The 17,130-nt window shown below is 40.8% G+C and overlaps 2 protein-coding genes across 2 annotated transcripts in view; both read left to right on the forward strand.

Moving 5' to 3' along the window:
- LOC109937342 (interleukin-4 receptor subunit alpha-like) overlaps positions 1 to 17,130 on the forward strand; it is a 277,396-nt gene that overhangs the window by 196,391 nt on the left and 63,875 nt on the right. The gene's annotated exons all lie outside the window — the stretch shown is intronic.
- LOC109934302 (interleukin-9 receptor-like) overlaps positions 1 to 17,130 on the forward strand; it is a 52,718-nt gene that overhangs the window by 15,336 nt on the left and 20,252 nt on the right. The gene's annotated exons all lie outside the window — the stretch shown is intronic.

The following is a 17,130-nucleotide window of genomic DNA, read 5'->3' on the forward strand; positions in this document are numbered from 1 at the left end:
CCTTGTAGACATAATGGGTAGAATGGCTTCCTTCTGCACTGTAATAATTTTGTAATACTGAGATGAAATGGTTTGCGTGCGAGAGAGGTCAGAACAAGGGACATGTTTGAAAACTAGCTTTGATTTTGTGATGAAGTGATGGTAAGGTGAGTTCCAGAGGTTTTGAGTCCAACAGGTCTTTTTCCTTAAATGTATCGGTTGATCTTGTGGGTTTAAATACATAAACATAACACATTTCTTCAGGTAAATGTTCACTTTGTGTTGAACACAGAGTCTTCATTTGAACACTTCATCTTTGAGCAGCTTTTGCGATCCAGGATCTTGCAAGTCAAACTGAGAGTTACGTCTCATTTATGGTCTTTCCTATGGTTGGTCACTTTCATTAGTGAGAGTATAAAACCAAAAAGGCATGTTAAGAGAACTTACTCTCCAAGGTTCCCACGCCTAATGAATAGAATATTGATTGAGATATTCTGAGCATACCTACCCCATCAGAATCATCTCGCTGGGGTGGCACAGCGGTTAGCACTGCTACCTCACAGCGCCAAGGGCCCGGGTTCAATTCCATTCTCGGGTAACTGTCTGTGTGGAGTTTGCATGTTCTCCCTGTGTCTGCATGGGTTTCTACCCAGTGCTCCCATTTCTTCCCACAGTCAAAAGATGTGCACGTTAGGTGGATTGACCATGTGAAATTGCTCATTGTGTTCAGGGATGTGTAGGTTAGGTGCATTAGTCATGGGAAATACAGGGTTACAGGGATAGGGTAGGGGGATGGGGATGGGTCTGGGTGGGATGCTCTTTGGAGGGTTGATGTGGACTTGTTGGGCTGAATGTCCTGTTCCCCACACTGTGGGGATTCAATGAATTGCCTAATTCTGTGCTTTCAGGGAGAGTTCATCCACAGTAGGAATTGTAGTATAACAGGCATGAATATAGTGATGATAATCATATACATGAAATAATCTGATATCAACAGTCATATTCTATTGAGACTCTGAGAAGATAGATGAACTGTAGAAGAGAGAGAAAAACTGCAGAGGGCTCTTATCAGTATTAAAATATAAATAGAGATCACAGGATCTCCTGAGAGTTAGTTAATGGTCATGCTTCAATTAATTACAAACAGCAATACAGCAGACTCAGAGTAGGAATGGTCTAGCTAGAACAGCCTCAAGTGAACAGTACAGCCACCCAAAGCTCTGACCCGATGGGAGGTAAAATCCAGGAATGCAGAATAATGCACGCTTGGGTCCATGGGAGCAGCACAGTCCATGGAGGCTGTAACACAAAACAGCTTTCTCTTCACAGATACTCTCATATCTGTGGAGTTTTTCCAACTCTTTGTTTTTACTTAAGAAGCTATAAAGTAGGCTAACACTGATGTAAAACAACATTTCAGTATACTGCCGTTATTCAGAGTAGATGTAAAGGGATCGAATTTCTTTCTCTCCAGTGTTGGATGGTGAGGGGATTGTAAATAGACGTACTCATAGACTCAAACATCTATTGCCATAAAAAGGAAACCATTCAGCCCATCATATCTGTACCAATCAACAAAGATCTGACCACACTAAGTCTATTTTCCAGCTCTCGGCCCATAGCCTCTGAGACAATCGCAAAGCAAGTAAATATATAAATACTATTTTAATATTACAAGAATTTCTGACTTAACCTTCCTTTTCGATAATGAGTTCCAGAATCCCACCCTGGGTGAAAAATATCTCTTCTCAACTCCCCTTGTAGTCTTCTACCTTTTACCTCAAATTTATAACTCCTGGTTATTGACCCCTCTACCCTATCTATACCACTCATGATCTTGAACCCTCTCAACATTTGCTGCTCCAAGGAACATAACACAACCTTTCCTGATAGCTCAGGCCCTCCAGCCTATGTAAATCTCCTCTGCACCTCCTCTAAGTGCAACCACATTCTTCTGATAATGTGATAACAAGAACTGTCCACATTTGTGGCTAAATAGCATTTTATACAGATGCAGCATTACCTCCCTGCGTTTGTATTCTATGCCCCGACAAATAGGGGAAAGTATCCCAAATACTTCCTTAACCACCTTATCTGCTGTGCTACCTTCAAGTAACTTGCCCAGGTTCATTTCCAAATACTAAGTTGAGAACATACCCCTCCCTTGTTAGCCTTTCTACATAATAGCTAAAAGAGTTCTCTGGATGCAATTTAAGAACTTTACTTTTGAGGTTTGTAGGTATATACACCAAGATCCCTGTGATTTTCAGTACTTTTCAGGGTCCTACTAGATATATTGTAATAGCCCTCCCCGAGGCATTACCTCATGTTTTTCCAGGGTTAAATTCTATTTGCCACTGCTCTGCCCACATGACCAGTCCATTGATATCCTCCTACCAGTACTGAGCTCTGTAGAACACCAGTCACAGAAACATCCCTCACCTATCACCTCTACTTCCCACCTCTTAGCCTGTATTAGATCCAATGTACCGTGTTGCCTTGGATCCCATAGGATCTTTGTTTTCTTGATCAGTCTGCCCTGACGGATCTTCTATCTCTCCCTAGCAGCTTGAGGGGCCTACAGCACACACCCAACAGTATGTTTGACCTTTGTGTTTTTTCACTTCTACCTGTATGGCCTCCATTTGAGGATCCTCCCAAGATACCATCCGTCCACACTGCTATAATTAATTCCTTGATCGATATTGTGATCCCCAACCAATGCCACACCATTTTCAAAAAATTAATTAATGGGATTTGGATGTCATTGGCTACGCTAGCACATACTGCCCATCCCTAGTTGTCCTTTAGAAGGTGGTGATGAGCTGCCTTCTTGAACCATTGCAGTCCACCTGCTGTGGGCAGCATATACATGGGAACACCACCACTACCTGCAAGTTCCCCTGTAAGCCATTGACCCTCCTGACTTGGAAATATATCGCCATTCTTCATTGCTATTAGGTCAACATCCTGGAACTCTCTTCCTGTGGGGCTACCTACTGCACTTGGACTGCAATGGTTCAAGAAGGCAGCTCACCACTACATTCTCAAGGGAAGCTAGGGATAGGCAATAAATGCTAGCCCAGCCAGAGATGCCTTCATCCCAAAAATGAATTATAAAAGATTTCTGCACACTAGCAGGGACTCTCGCAACTTTCCAATAATGTGGTGAAGGAGACTGATTGCAATACTTAAGTTGTCGCCTAACCAGAGCTTTATAAAGATGCAACATAACATTCTTGTTTTTGTACTCAGTAATTGTATTTATGAGATCTTTGCTAATTATTCTCTCAAAAGGTCCAGCCACTTTCAAAAATCTGTGCACACAAACCTTCTGTTACCCTGTACTCTTTGGAAGTTTATCATTAAATATGTATTTGCCATCCATATTCCATTTGGGAAAATGCCACTTCTTAGGAAGGACATGAATGCATTGCAGAGAGTGCAGAAGACATTTAGGAGGATGATTCAAGGGATAAGATGGTTATGAGGAAAGATTGGAAATGTTGGGCCTGTTTTCCCAGAAAGAACTGAAGGTAAATTTGGTAGCAGTTTTCAACATGATGTGAGTAACCATGTGGACTGAGTAAATGGGGCAGAACTATTCCAACTCAGAAAAAGATTGAGAGCTAGCGGGTATGTTTTAAAAAAGAAGCATATGTTAAGAGAGGAAAAATAACTTTTTTTTCAAATGGTGAGTAGTTAGGATTTGGAATGCACTGCTTGGAAAGTTTGGCGGAGGCAGGTTCAGTTGAGGCATTCAAAGGGGCATCAGATGATTATTTAAATAGAAACAATGTACAGGGTTACACAAAAATTGCTAGAGATTGGCAGTAGGTCAACATGGTTAGTGATGCGCTGAATTGCCTCGTTCTGCATCGTAACAATGCTGTGATGATCACCTCACAGTTCTTTGTATTAATTTACACCTGTCACCTGTCTGTTCATTCTGCTTATGTATATATTTGTTGAACATTACAGATAGCACTGAACATGAGCAGTAGAGTTGTAGTAAACACAAGTCTATGGCCAGTCCTGTGGCACAGTGGGCAGCATCCCTGCCTCAGAGTAAAAAAACTTCAGTTGAAGTCCCACCCAAGGACTTTTATAGTCAAAGAAGGTGTATTCATAACAGGGTCAATCAGATTGATTAACAACATGTAAACCGTTCCAACTCCCACTAATAGGATGCAGAAACAGCAGGAGAGATTCTCATCAGCCATGTGGCAGAAAGAAATTTTGAGCCTTTTCTCTCTATTCACAGCTTCAGACTATAACATGCATGTAAAAGTGCATGTTGCACCCATCAACATCGCACAAGTCTATTCCAATCTTAACAGCAAAGACACCACTCTTGTATTAACTCTGAATATAAAACAAACACAAATCCTTATTTCTTATATGCGTGACTTGATCTCACACGATAAACTTCTTTTGAGTTAGCCTGAGTTATTATAGCATAATATTCAAGATGTCGGGATATATTTGAACATATCCAAGAAAAAATGGAATGTGTTCAATTACATTTTAGTGGTCTGATATTGCCAGGTCGCAAATGGTGCTTCCCATATAAATATTGACGGTAAACAACAACGCATCAGACTTATTTTCGAACTGAACACCTTCACTTCCTACCTGTAAACAAAGTTTTATTGCACTTGAACATGCTAATACAATACAATAAGGTTGTGGAGCACTGTACATGGGCTGTAAAGAACCAGGTGGGAATCTAACACTTCCCTTTACCCACTGAGTACTGTGCACACACATAAGCTGATATGATTCAGGTACACCTAGGCCACAAAGTACCTTGTCCCTACCCATCACTCACAACAGCATGATTGGGTCCCCCTATCCTCACTTTGCATCCCACTAGCTTCCGCATTCAAAGGATCATTCTCCACCATTTCAGACAACTCCAGCAGAATACCACCTCCACACACATCTACCCCTCACTCCAGCTATATGCATTTTGCAGGGACCATTCCCTTCAGGGCACCTCGTCCATTCCTCAGCAATCAACAACATGCCCCCTTCCCACATCACCTTCCCATGTAACCACAGAAGACACAACACCTGCTCTTTCACCTCCTCCCTGCACACCATCCAAGGGCCTAAACAGTCTTTCCAGATTATGCAGCATTTCAACTCTTCCTCCTCTAACCTTGTGTAATGTATTCGTGCACCCAATGTGGCCTACTCTGCATTGGAGAAATCAAACACAGACTGAGTGACCGCTTTGTAGAACACCTCCGATCCATGCGCAAGCATAACCTGACCTTCCCATCGTCAGTCATTTTAACACAGCATCCTGATCGCATGCCCTCTTACCTGGCCTCAGCATACTGCAGTGCTCCTGTGAATCACAGCGCAAACTGGAGGAACAACATCTCATCTTCAGATTAGGCACCTTACAACCTTCTGGACTTAATATTGAGTTCAATACCTTCAGATTGTGAACCCACTTCCATTCCTTCCCTTTCTTTTAACTTTACTTGTTATATTCTCTGTCACCAAGTCCTCTCTCTCCTCTCACCCCGCTCCAGTGAGACTGTCTGTTCTTTCCAGTCTGGCAGTTACACCATTGTTCTGCCATTCTCACATTCCGATCACTTAATCTGCACTATCAACACCCTTTCTCCCCCAGCACTCCAAAACCCCCCACACCCTACTATTGCATAAATGCTGCCCCCTCTATATATCATGTCAGATCTGATGAAGAGTCATCTTGACTTGAAATGTTAGCTTGTTTTCTCTCCATGGATGCTGCCTGACCCACTATGATCTCCAGCAATTTTTGTTTCCAGTACAGAATCTAGCATCTGCAGTAATTTGCTCCTATACTGAGAGTAAATCATACTGTATCTCTAAATACAAAGGGTTTTATTTTATATGATATCATTTCATCCCCCTTTTTAAAATACAAGACAAAGTCCATGCACAAATGTTAAAATATAATAATGCAACTCTGGCAGGATGTTGGCAGAAGTAGATGGAAAGAGGATAGTGCTGGGTGTCTGCATTTAGATCTATTTCCTCCCCTCACATGTAATCGACCACCAAGATTTGCACAGCAGCAGATTGCAGTTCCTGAATCAGATAGAATATCTCCCATCAGCATTGCAAAAGGAGGTGACAAATATAAAGGTGCAGCCAATCTGCCCTCATCTTCTACTTTCAACTGCCACTAGTAGAAATGCTATTGTAAAAACAGCAGCTTTAAATTAGGATCACATTTCAAGTGAACTTCACAGGTCATTGAATTTATTTATTCTCTGTCATGCCTCAATGAGAAGCTTGAATTCAGAATTAATCCTTGACAGAACATTCAACAAACAGAGTAAAATCTCTACAGACTAAAGACAGATCTGTATGTCACAATATGCGGCAACAGCATTTAGCTCAGTTCTGAGATTCATAGCTGATAATAATTAATCAGATTTAGTCATTCCATGCACTCTTATTAATCACTATCACTTTGGTTTCAAATGCAAGCACTTATTAGATAAGATCAAACTCAAGCTTTGTGTAGCTAGTTATAGTGTGGGTGAACATTTGCAAATATAGGTGACATTTTCCACTCCACTATCAATCAAATACCCCAGGTGCATACAATGTATATAGGGCACAAAGCTTCCTCTACACTGTTTCTATCAGGCAGGCCTAGGGGAAGACACAGAACAAGTTAGATAGAATAATGTTTCCTCTACATTGTCTCGTCAAATATTCCCAAGGCAGGTACAGAATGGATTTGAAATCAGGTTTCATTTCCCCAATACTGTCCAATCAAACACTCCTGGCACAGCTACAGTACAGGTTTACAGAGCAAATATCCCTTTACACTGAAGTATCAAACAATTCTAGGGCAGATACATCATGTGTTAGATACAGTATAGAGCACTCTCTACGTTGTTCCATCAAGGAATCTCAGGGCAGGTACAGTAAGGTTTGGACCCATGTGACAACCCCAGCTCTTGATCTGTGGAATTTGGAAATGAGGTTGCTAACTTCTGCTCTAATTATGGGCTGTTTTGCTCTGTAGACTCTTCACTTATCAATATTTTTAAAATTTTATTCCATAGATTTGCTTTTGCCATGGCAATCATCACAATGAAGCTAATCCTTCTACCACTGCTGTGTTTCATTGCCAAAGCTCAGGAACAATGTAGGTATTCAGCGTTTTGTCTTCATCAGAATCTGTCCTCACCTGTTTCTTACCTGGTTTCCTCCCCTTACTTCTTGACTTAGCTCTCTATCTCCCCTGAAGCCACTGAATTATGTCAAATAATGGTTCTCAGTCTGTCAACCGTCTGGAACCTCTGTGGAAGATAAGCTGTAAATGGTAGCTGGCTAGTGACATGTTCACAGCCAAGCCCTCTTCTGTGAACCAGATATCAGTTTTCAAGGGGGAGTCCATGGCCAGGATTTTCAACTCTAGATTGAGATCCTGGGCACTGGTTCAGCTTGGAATCCAACCCCACATGATGAGTTCCAGAAATTTTGCCAAGTTAATGGGAGGGAGCAGATTTGCCATCCAACAAAGGACAAAGAGTAGGTTCCCAACACTTAATGATCAATGGGTGGCCCTCCCACACTGACCCTAACAGCCAGGGTGAGAGCTGCAGATTTGTAATGGAGAGTGAGGTGTAGAGGTCTGCATTGTTAGCTGAAAATCTCAATCAGACCAGGGATGAGGCCAATATTAGCCTGTTGTGACCAATAAGCACCCTACATTGGCTGCCTGCTGGGATGCAGCAGACATCTAACCCAAAGCCAAGTCACCCTTTTGAAAATGGCTTGCGGCTGAGATGGTAGCACAGAACCAGCCATCAGCATGAAATTGCATAGCTGCTCACTTCCAAACTCAGACCTGACTCATTTGAAAAGCCGATCCAATAATTAGGGAAACATAGAAACATAAAATAGGAGCAGGAGTAGGCCATTCAGCCCTTCAAGCCTGCTGTGCCATTCGTTATGATCATCCAACTCAACAGATTGTTCCTGCTTTTCCCCATACTCTTTGATCCCTTTAGCCCCAGTGCCATATCCAACTCTTTCTTGAAATCATATAATATTTTGGCTTAGACTGCTTTTGGTAGCAAATTCCACAAGCTTGCCACTCTGAGTGAAGAAAATTCTCCTCATGTCAGTCCTAAATAGTTCACCCTGTATCCTTAGACTGTCATCCCTGGCCCTGGATTCCCCTGTCAATGGATGCATCCTTCCTGTATCTACCTGTCTTGTCCAGTTACAATTTATATGTTTCAATGAGATTCCTCCCCATTCTTCAGAATCCCAGTGAATATAATCCTAACCTATTCAACTACTCCTCATACATCAGTCCCAGCTATCCCAGGAATCAGTCTGGTACACCTTTGCTGCACTCTCTCTATAACAAAAACATCTTTCCTCAAATAAGGAGACCAAAACACAATATTCCAAGTATGGTCTAATTGCCAAAGACATCCCTCCTCCTCTACTCAAATCCTCTTATTATGAAGGCTAACATACCACTTGTCTTCTTCACCACCTGCTACTTGCATGTTTACCTTCAGTAACTGGTGCATGAGAACATACAGGTCTCATTGCTCAGTCCCCTCTCTCAATTTATAGCTATTTAAATAGTAATCTGTTCTGATTCTGAAGTGGATAACCTCACAATATAACCTCTATATTACACTGCATCTGCCATGCATTTGTCCACTCACTCAGCTTGTTCAAATAGCACTCTACATTCTCCTCACAGCTCATCCTTCCACCCAGCTTTGTGTCATCTTCAAGTTTGGAGATGTTACATTTAGGTCCCTCATCTAAATCATTAAAATATATTGTGAATAGTTGGGATCCTAGCCCATAGTCACTGCCTTTAACTAGTTATCTGTCCATCTTAATACACTAGCCCAATCCCATATGCTTTAATTTTACACATTAATCTCTTATAAGGAACTTTGTTGAAAGCCTTCTGAAAGTCCACATCCACTGGCTCCCCCTCATCAACTCTGCTAGATACATCCTTAAAGACTTCTAGGAGATTTGTCAAGCATGATTTCCCTTTTATAAAGCCATGCTGACTGTCCAATCTTACCACTGTAGGGAGTATGAGTGGCAACTATCATTTTCCTCCCTATTCACTGAACAGTAAGTCCTAAGTTGGCACCACTTCTGCCAACATGGCAGATCATTCACTTCTGCCAATACAAAGATCAGCTAAGGCAACATGAACTGAGCAATGAACCAGGACCATACAAAAAGTATCTTGGGGCCAGATCTGAGGTAAGTCAGAAATCTATCAAAATCATACTGACAACGACCTGAAAATGATTCATCTACATATACACGGCCTCTATCTACATTTCAATTGATCTGTCTGTCCATATACTTATGTCAATCAGTATCTGGATCTATGTATCAATTCATCCATTTGTCATTCATAAATCAATTCAGCAGTTGAATAGATGCTCCAACAATCTATTGATCTAAGTATTAATTAATCAGTTTATCCTTGCAGAGCTCACATCTTTATAATCCACAAAACTGGACAGAGGGAAGCAGCCAAGTGGTGACAGAGCAGAGAAGCAAGATTATGCAAGTGACATTGAGTTCCTTTGGATGTCTATGTCAATGTCAATTCACAGTTCCACCGCTGAGAGGCCAGAAATGTCCAAAGTCATATATTACATCCATCTCTCCTTCTTTCCCCACTATTCCAGAATGCAATAATCAGGATTTAAATAGTGTCAAGACCCTTACTAGTTAACCCAGGGAAATCAAAATGTTATATTTGGGTTCAGAGAGCTTATTCCCATCAGCTCATCTATGTTCAAATCAATCATCTCACACAGCCACAAGTAGGAGACTATTTTCACCCTCACCACTTGGGTGCCAAACTGATGAAGTGAATAACTTTGATTCAGGTAGAATCTACTTGATTTCATTCCCATTGATATCTGTCACCAATAATTGCTCTGATCCATCATATTATGGTTCCTAATTGATGCAAATGCAATTGTCATATGTGTTGTGATGCCAACCATAACCAGCTTGTGATTGTACTGGTTAGCTACCACCATCCTCTTTTCTTGATTGGGTCTAAGGGTCTACATGGTTTACAGCGGTAGCAGAAAAACACTAGTGAGTCTGATCAAGTCGACCCTCTTACATAAGATATTATTTATTGTATGGCAGCAATCAGGTATCAGTTACATGACTAAGGACGACATGATTACTAAGACTATTGGAGACCTGTGGATATGGGTCTTCACAGAAACAAGACACAGAACTGTTCTGTCTCTCCCTGACCATGTCCTTTTGACATCATGAGATTGAGTACAGTGTAATGCAGGACCCTATTTACAGAGAATCCCCTAATCTCCTGAATTTCTTTTACAGATGAACTCTTTCCTGCTGAATCAGATAGCTGCTCCTAATATCATCTAGCATCCTTATATATCATGAATTCTCTTTATGGAAGACAGCTGCTCTGTTAAAATAGGTATTTTCTTGCAATATCCTGGATTTCTAAGACCAGGCAATTTCCTTTTGACCATGTCCTGAATCTGTAGATGTTGGTTGGCCCTCTGCACTACCCTGTCAAGGCAGAGCTCTAGGATTGTGTCCATAAAGCAGAGCATTGATTTTCCCCATCTGCCATGTTGGGAGCAAATGTCATGAACTGTGCAGGGTAGCTCTGGACTGCCGGTGCTTGCTGAGTGCATAATGGTCCTTCAAAGATGGTGTTAGCTTCAGAGAGGTTGGCCATTTCTGGGGTATCCACTGAGCGATGAGTTGCTCTGGAAATGGGGTGTAGTAAGATGGGTCAGAAATCAAACATGATACATGCCATAAGGGCAGGAATGGCAATTTGTGCAGTGAGTTTGGTAAGGTTTAATGAGAAAACTCATTTGCCCTTGCTGCTAGAATCACTCCAGCAAACTTGATGCGACTTGCACTTAGTCAAAAAAATTGTAAGATTCAACCCTATGTTTTTAAAGTTGTAAATGTCCAATATTGCTCCTGAGTCCACTGAAATTCTCTATTCCTGGATCCTCTGTTGTTACATTATAGAATAATCACAATGTCCACCTCTGATACCATGTGTACAGTGAAGTTATCACCTCACAATGGTGTGGTGTTGCTACCATCCTCTTTTGACAACTAGGTTCAAGGGTCTCCTTTTTATGGTGTTCGAAGAAAACAAGTGAGTGAAGAGACTCTTACTTTAAACAAGTCGTAGTTTATTGCATTATAGCAATCAAACACAACATTAGTTAAACATTGTTACTGAGGCTATTACAGACTTGTGAATATAGACTTTCACATTACATGATTCTAAGGTGTTCTTCCTTTCCCTGCCCATGTCCTTATGAAATCATCACTTCTGGGGGATCTTAATGCCAGTCTCCAACATTAACCCTTTCAGAACCATTACCTTATACAACCAAAAATACCACTACAGGCTCTTTAATGTCTAAAGGAAGTTTCAACATTACTGTTAATCAGAGTGTTACACCATACAGTCTACAACTGAATTTTGAAACAAATCTTAAAGTGACCTATTCATTTCATAGATGGGGGCTAAGTAGGAGAAAGCTTAGTTCAGGTCAGTGATTGAAGGTAGATTAATTACAAATATCTTCTTCATTGGACACAGCATATTGAATGTATTAACCATCCATCCATTTTTGTTTGTATTTTATTGGGAATATCTTTTATTATGTAGGTTCACTGAGCTGTTATGTTGACTACAAACGCACAATGGATTGCACATGGAAGGAGAGAAACAACAACAGCCACATTAGTCTGCAAGTTTTTAGGTAAGCACTTTCCACTGATGAACCAGTTTTTGTGCATCCCAAAGCATTTAGTTTCAGTGCCAAAAAGCTGATAGCTTGTCATAAGCCAGTTTCACCTTGGAGAGCTGGGTTCAAATTAAAACATACAGATAGCATGAAAGCTGTCATTGTGAAAAGAGCTTGGGCTGTTTCAATTCACATTCTAAAGTGCAAAAATAGAAGAGGAGAAGTTGTGGGTCTTACTTGGAGGGTCAGGGGATTTCCAGAAAGGAAGTTGCAGGATTTTGACCCAGAAACAGTGAAGGAGCAGCAATATATTTCCAAGTCAGGATGGTGGATGACTTGGAAAATAACCTGCAAGTAGTGGTGTTCCTATATATCTGATGTACTTGTCCTTTGATATGGCAGTAGTCATGTATTTGGGAGGTCTGTCAAAGAAACCTCGATAAACGTCTGCAGCACATCTTGTGCTTAGTACACACCGCTGCTCCTGAGCATCGGTGGTGGAGTGAGAAGACGCTTGTGGATGTGGTGCTAATCAAGGAGGCAACTTTGTCCTGGATGGTGTCAAGGTTCTTTAGTGTTGTTGGAGTTCCAGACATCCAGGCAATTGGGGAATATTTCATCATACTCCTGACCTCCACCTTGTAAATTGTGGAAAGGCTTTGGGGAATCGGGAGGTGAGCTATTCGCTGCAGGTTTCCTAATCTCTGACCTGCACTTGTAGCCAATGTGTCAATATGGCTAGTACAATTCAGTTTCTAGGCAATGGTGAACCCAAGATATTGATAGTAGGAGATTCAGTGATTGTAGTGCCATTGAATTTCAGGGGCAATGGTTAGACTCTCCCTTGTTGGAGATGGTCATTGCCAGGTACTTCTATCGCACAAATGTTACTTGCCACCTGTCAGCCCAAGCCCAGATATTGTCGACGTCTTACCGCACATGGTCACAGACAGTTTCAATATCTGAGGAATTGCAAATTATGTTGAATATTGTGCAATCATCAGTGAACATCCCAATTATGATGGATGGAAATTCAGTGATGGAACAGCTGAAGATGTACTACTGCAGAGATGCCTTGGAGCTGTGATGACTGTTCTAGAACAAGAACAACCATCTTCCTTTGTACTTGGTGGAACTGCAACCATTGGGGACCTTTCTCTTGGATTCCCATTGATTCTAGTTTTGCTACTGCTCCTTAATGCAACACTAAGTCACATGTGACCTTGATGTCAGGTGCACTCATGCTCTGCTCATCTCTGAAATTCAACTCTATTGTTGAACTCATTCTGACTCTATTAAAAGTCTTAAAAATTATGTACGTTTCCATAAGTTCACGCCACATACTTTTACAATCTAGGGAATAGGCAGTCCATCAGGGTAGTGTCCTAGGCCCAACAATCTCCAGCTGCTTCGTCAATGACCTTCCCTCCATCATGGAAGTGGGGGTGTTCACTGACGATTTCACAATGTTCAAGACTATTCCCTACTTCTCAGATACTGAAGCATTTCATGTTCAAAAGCAACAAGACCTGGACAATATCTAGGCTTGGGCTGCAAAGTGACACTAGCGCCATTCAAGTGCAATGCAATGACCATCTCCAATTCGGCATAATCTAACCACTGCCCCTTGACATTCAATGGCATTACCATCACTGAATCCCCCATGGTCAACATCCTGGGAATCTACCATAGACCAGAAACCATTCACAATCTTCATTGATTGCTGTACCAGTCTGTTAACTTTCCACAATTTGTACAAGAACACCCAGATCCCTCTGAACACCAACATCTCATTGTCCCTTATCTTTTAAAAATATTCTGTTTTTCTGTTCTTCCTACTAAAGTGGATACTTTCCCATTTTTCCATACCATATTCCACCTCGACATTATTACCATAATATGCCTATATTCCTCTGGAACCTTCTTACATACCCATAAGAGCTTAGTTTTCCACCTAATTTTGTATCATCAACAACCTCAAATATATTACACTGAATGCACTCAACTAAGCCAGTGATATAGAATATAAAAGCAGAGAATCATAAATTGATGTTTTTAATACGCAACTGGTTACAGGCTGACAACCCAAAAATGGTCCATTTATTCTTATTTCCTGTTTTCTATCCATGCATCAATCCACCACTCATATAAATTTATTGTATTTTTTCCAAGGAGTCATAATTTTGTTAATACAAAATACATAAAGCAAATACACTATATCCATTGGTTCTTCATTTTCTTAACTATTTATTAGAATCTCAAACTCCTTTTTTATACATCCAGAAGTACTATCACAGACAACCGAACTGCTTTTTCCACTACCAAATCACTATCTCAAAACTGTTATCTCTTTATATCCAGAAGGGCTATTACACACAATTGAATGGCTTTCCCACAACAAAATCATTATCTCAAAACTCCCTTGTTTCATATCTCAAAACACTTAATAGAATTATCAAACACAATGCACCTGTCATAAATCTATAACAAAAATAAAGTTGCCGGAAAAGCTCAGCAGGTCTGGCAGTATCTGTGAAGGAAAAACAGAGTTAACGTTTCGGATCCAGTGGTTCTGAGGAAGGGTCACCAGACCCGAAATGTTAACCCTGTTTTTTCCTTCACAAATGCTGCCAGACCTGCTGAGCTTTACCAGCAACTTTGTTTTTGTTCCTGATTTACAGCATCCGCAGTTCTTTTGATTTTTATGTCATAAATCTGTGTTGACTTTGCCTTTACTTTATGATTTTTTAAGTATCCTGCTACCATGTCCCTAATAGATTTCCAGCAATTTCCTACTACAGGTATTAAGGTAATACCTATAATTTTATGAATTCTCCACTCTTCCTTTCTTGAAGAGCAGGATTATGTTTAAGGCACCATTCTAGAATGTAAGGAATCCTGGGGATCAAAACAAGTTGTTCCAACACGCAGAATTCCTTTGAGACTGCTGTAGCAGACATTGAAGATGAGGGGAATTAGGATATTGGGTGTCAGTACGAATCAGATTCCTGATGCCAGGTAAATTTCTGCAATTATAGGTTGGAAGTTGGAAGGATCCAATGCAGGAATTCTGCTTTCTGGAATAATCATGAGGCTAAAAACAACAAGCATCATGTTCCTGGCATCTCCTAGTGACGGAAACTTCAAAATAATTGTATATTAATACATATATATTAATATATCAAAATAATGCTCTATTTTCAATTTTTTACAAATGTTTTGTTCACCCAAATACTATCTTTCATCTTGGGATTTGTCATAGTTGCAATTAACTTTAAAGACGTAAAACTAGTATCTGACCTTGTTTGTGTGCCAAGCCAATTCAGCTGTCTAATTAGACGTTGTAATTCCTTCATTTCGGTTTTGGAAGCTGCTGCATTTTTTGGTGAGGCTTACTTTGATAAACACCAATGGGGCTATCATTTTCCAAATGACATTGCTGATGCAAAGTGACAGTTGGTCCAGTCAGCCTGATTTCCAATCCAACCCCTGAAACTTGACTTCCAATTTCAAAATCAGCTTTGAGGGCCCATTTATAATTGTTTTCAAACGCAATGCTCCCACCCCACAAAAAAAATCATCCATTTTAGCCTCAAGCATCCCTATCAGACCCTTCAAGATGATAACACCTTTGTCTGACACCACTCCAACACAACTTCCTCCTCTGGCATCCACCTACCCACAATCCCAATAGTGCACACATTGGCTGGCACCGACAGCCAACTGCTGGTCTTGTACAGAAATTATTCTGTGAAACAAAAGATATCAGATTGACTGAGCTGATACCAGATTGATAAGCAAAGTGTTGGCCAACAGATGTTGTTTTGGTGACCTAAATGACCAGCAAAGCTGATGGTCCAGATGGAAAGATGGCTCACCTCAAGATAATTTTCACATGCCCTTCCTGTTCAATATTTGTATCAAAGGCTAGCCCATTCATTCACATACTGAAAGTTTCCTTGATGCTGATGTTATCGACGTAACATTCAAGGGCCGATTCTTTGATACAACAGAGAAATTCCTTAGGCATACCCTACCTAAGCTAACTAGCCTCTATGTAATTAATCACCTCTGGGTCAACCTGGAAATGGCATAGATCAATTTCTTCTATTTTAGAAATGGAGACGCAAAGCGAGAACATAACATACATTTGAATGGAAGAACACTGGCACACAATTTTAAGTCAGCCTACCTTAAGATTTTAGATTGCGTGCCAGCTTCAAATATCATGTACCTCCTTGTACTGTGAAGTCATTCTGCAATTTGTTTTCTCCCACGTCATTAACCTCTCTTTGCTGCCGCCCTACCATATTTCAGTTTAAATGTTTAGAGCCAATGTATGGTCCTCCTCACTTTCCCCACTCACTCCTATAAAGGAAGCTTTATCCTGTAGCTAACGCATTCTGTCCAACCCCTGGAGTGTGTGACACTACAGTTCAGAAAGAACATTAAACTGTATCTAACCCGAGCGGCACACACCCGAGAGTGTTTAATGGGACAGTATAGAGGAAGCTTTACATTGTATCTAACCCATGCTGCACATGACCTAGAAATGTTTGGTGGGACAGTGTAGAGGGACCTTTACTCTGTATCCAACCCCTAGTTGTCTCGTTAGTTCTGCAATTTCCCAACATTCAGGCCAAAACAGTACAGTAATTGGATTTAATGGTACCTGATCACATGCCGTATGGGAAGTGAATCCTGTATCCAATACCATAATTTTATCTTTTACTGGAGAACAAGATAAAAAGACTGAAGTGAATCACCTGGTCAAACTGCACAGCCAGGGAGGAAATGAACGAAACTTAGAAGGACATGAAGCAGTTTACCTTCTGAACGTCTGCAGAAATTATCCTTCTGAGTGGTAGAGGCTTGAGCAGTGTGATTGAAAAAGTCTTGGTGAATTGCTGCAGTAAATCCTATAGACAGCACACATTTCAGCTAAAGTGCTTCATGGTGGAGGCAGTGACTGAAATTGATGGGTGGGTGGCCGCAAATGGCCTGGGCCATATTATGAGCATTGATGGATTCATGTTTTTTAATCAATCCATTTCCAAACAGGATTGTGAAAAACAGCTTTTCTCACCAAAATAATTGTACTTTCACAAGAAGTTCCATGCAGCCAATGGAGGACGAGAGATGGGTTCACTACTACACTTGTGTCATGTACTTCCAGATGTTCATTCGTATGGATAAATTTAGAATCATCCTTGAGTCAAACAGCCAAGCTAACACATCACAAACTTACATCATTGAGGAATTCAAACCTTCTCAAAACAGTAAGTGTTGATTGCGTACTTAAAGAAGCATTCTCCATTGCAGCAAATGTGTAGAACAAAAGGGGTAACTTCTC

Source organism: Rhincodon typus, chromosome 21, assembly GCF_021869965.1.
Source record: "Rhincodon typus isolate 14 chromosome 21, sRhiTyp1.1, whole genome shotgun sequence".
In the NCBI taxonomy this organism is placed as follows: Eukaryota; Metazoa; Chordata; class Chondrichthyes; order Orectolobiformes; family Rhincodontidae; genus Rhincodon; species Rhincodon typus.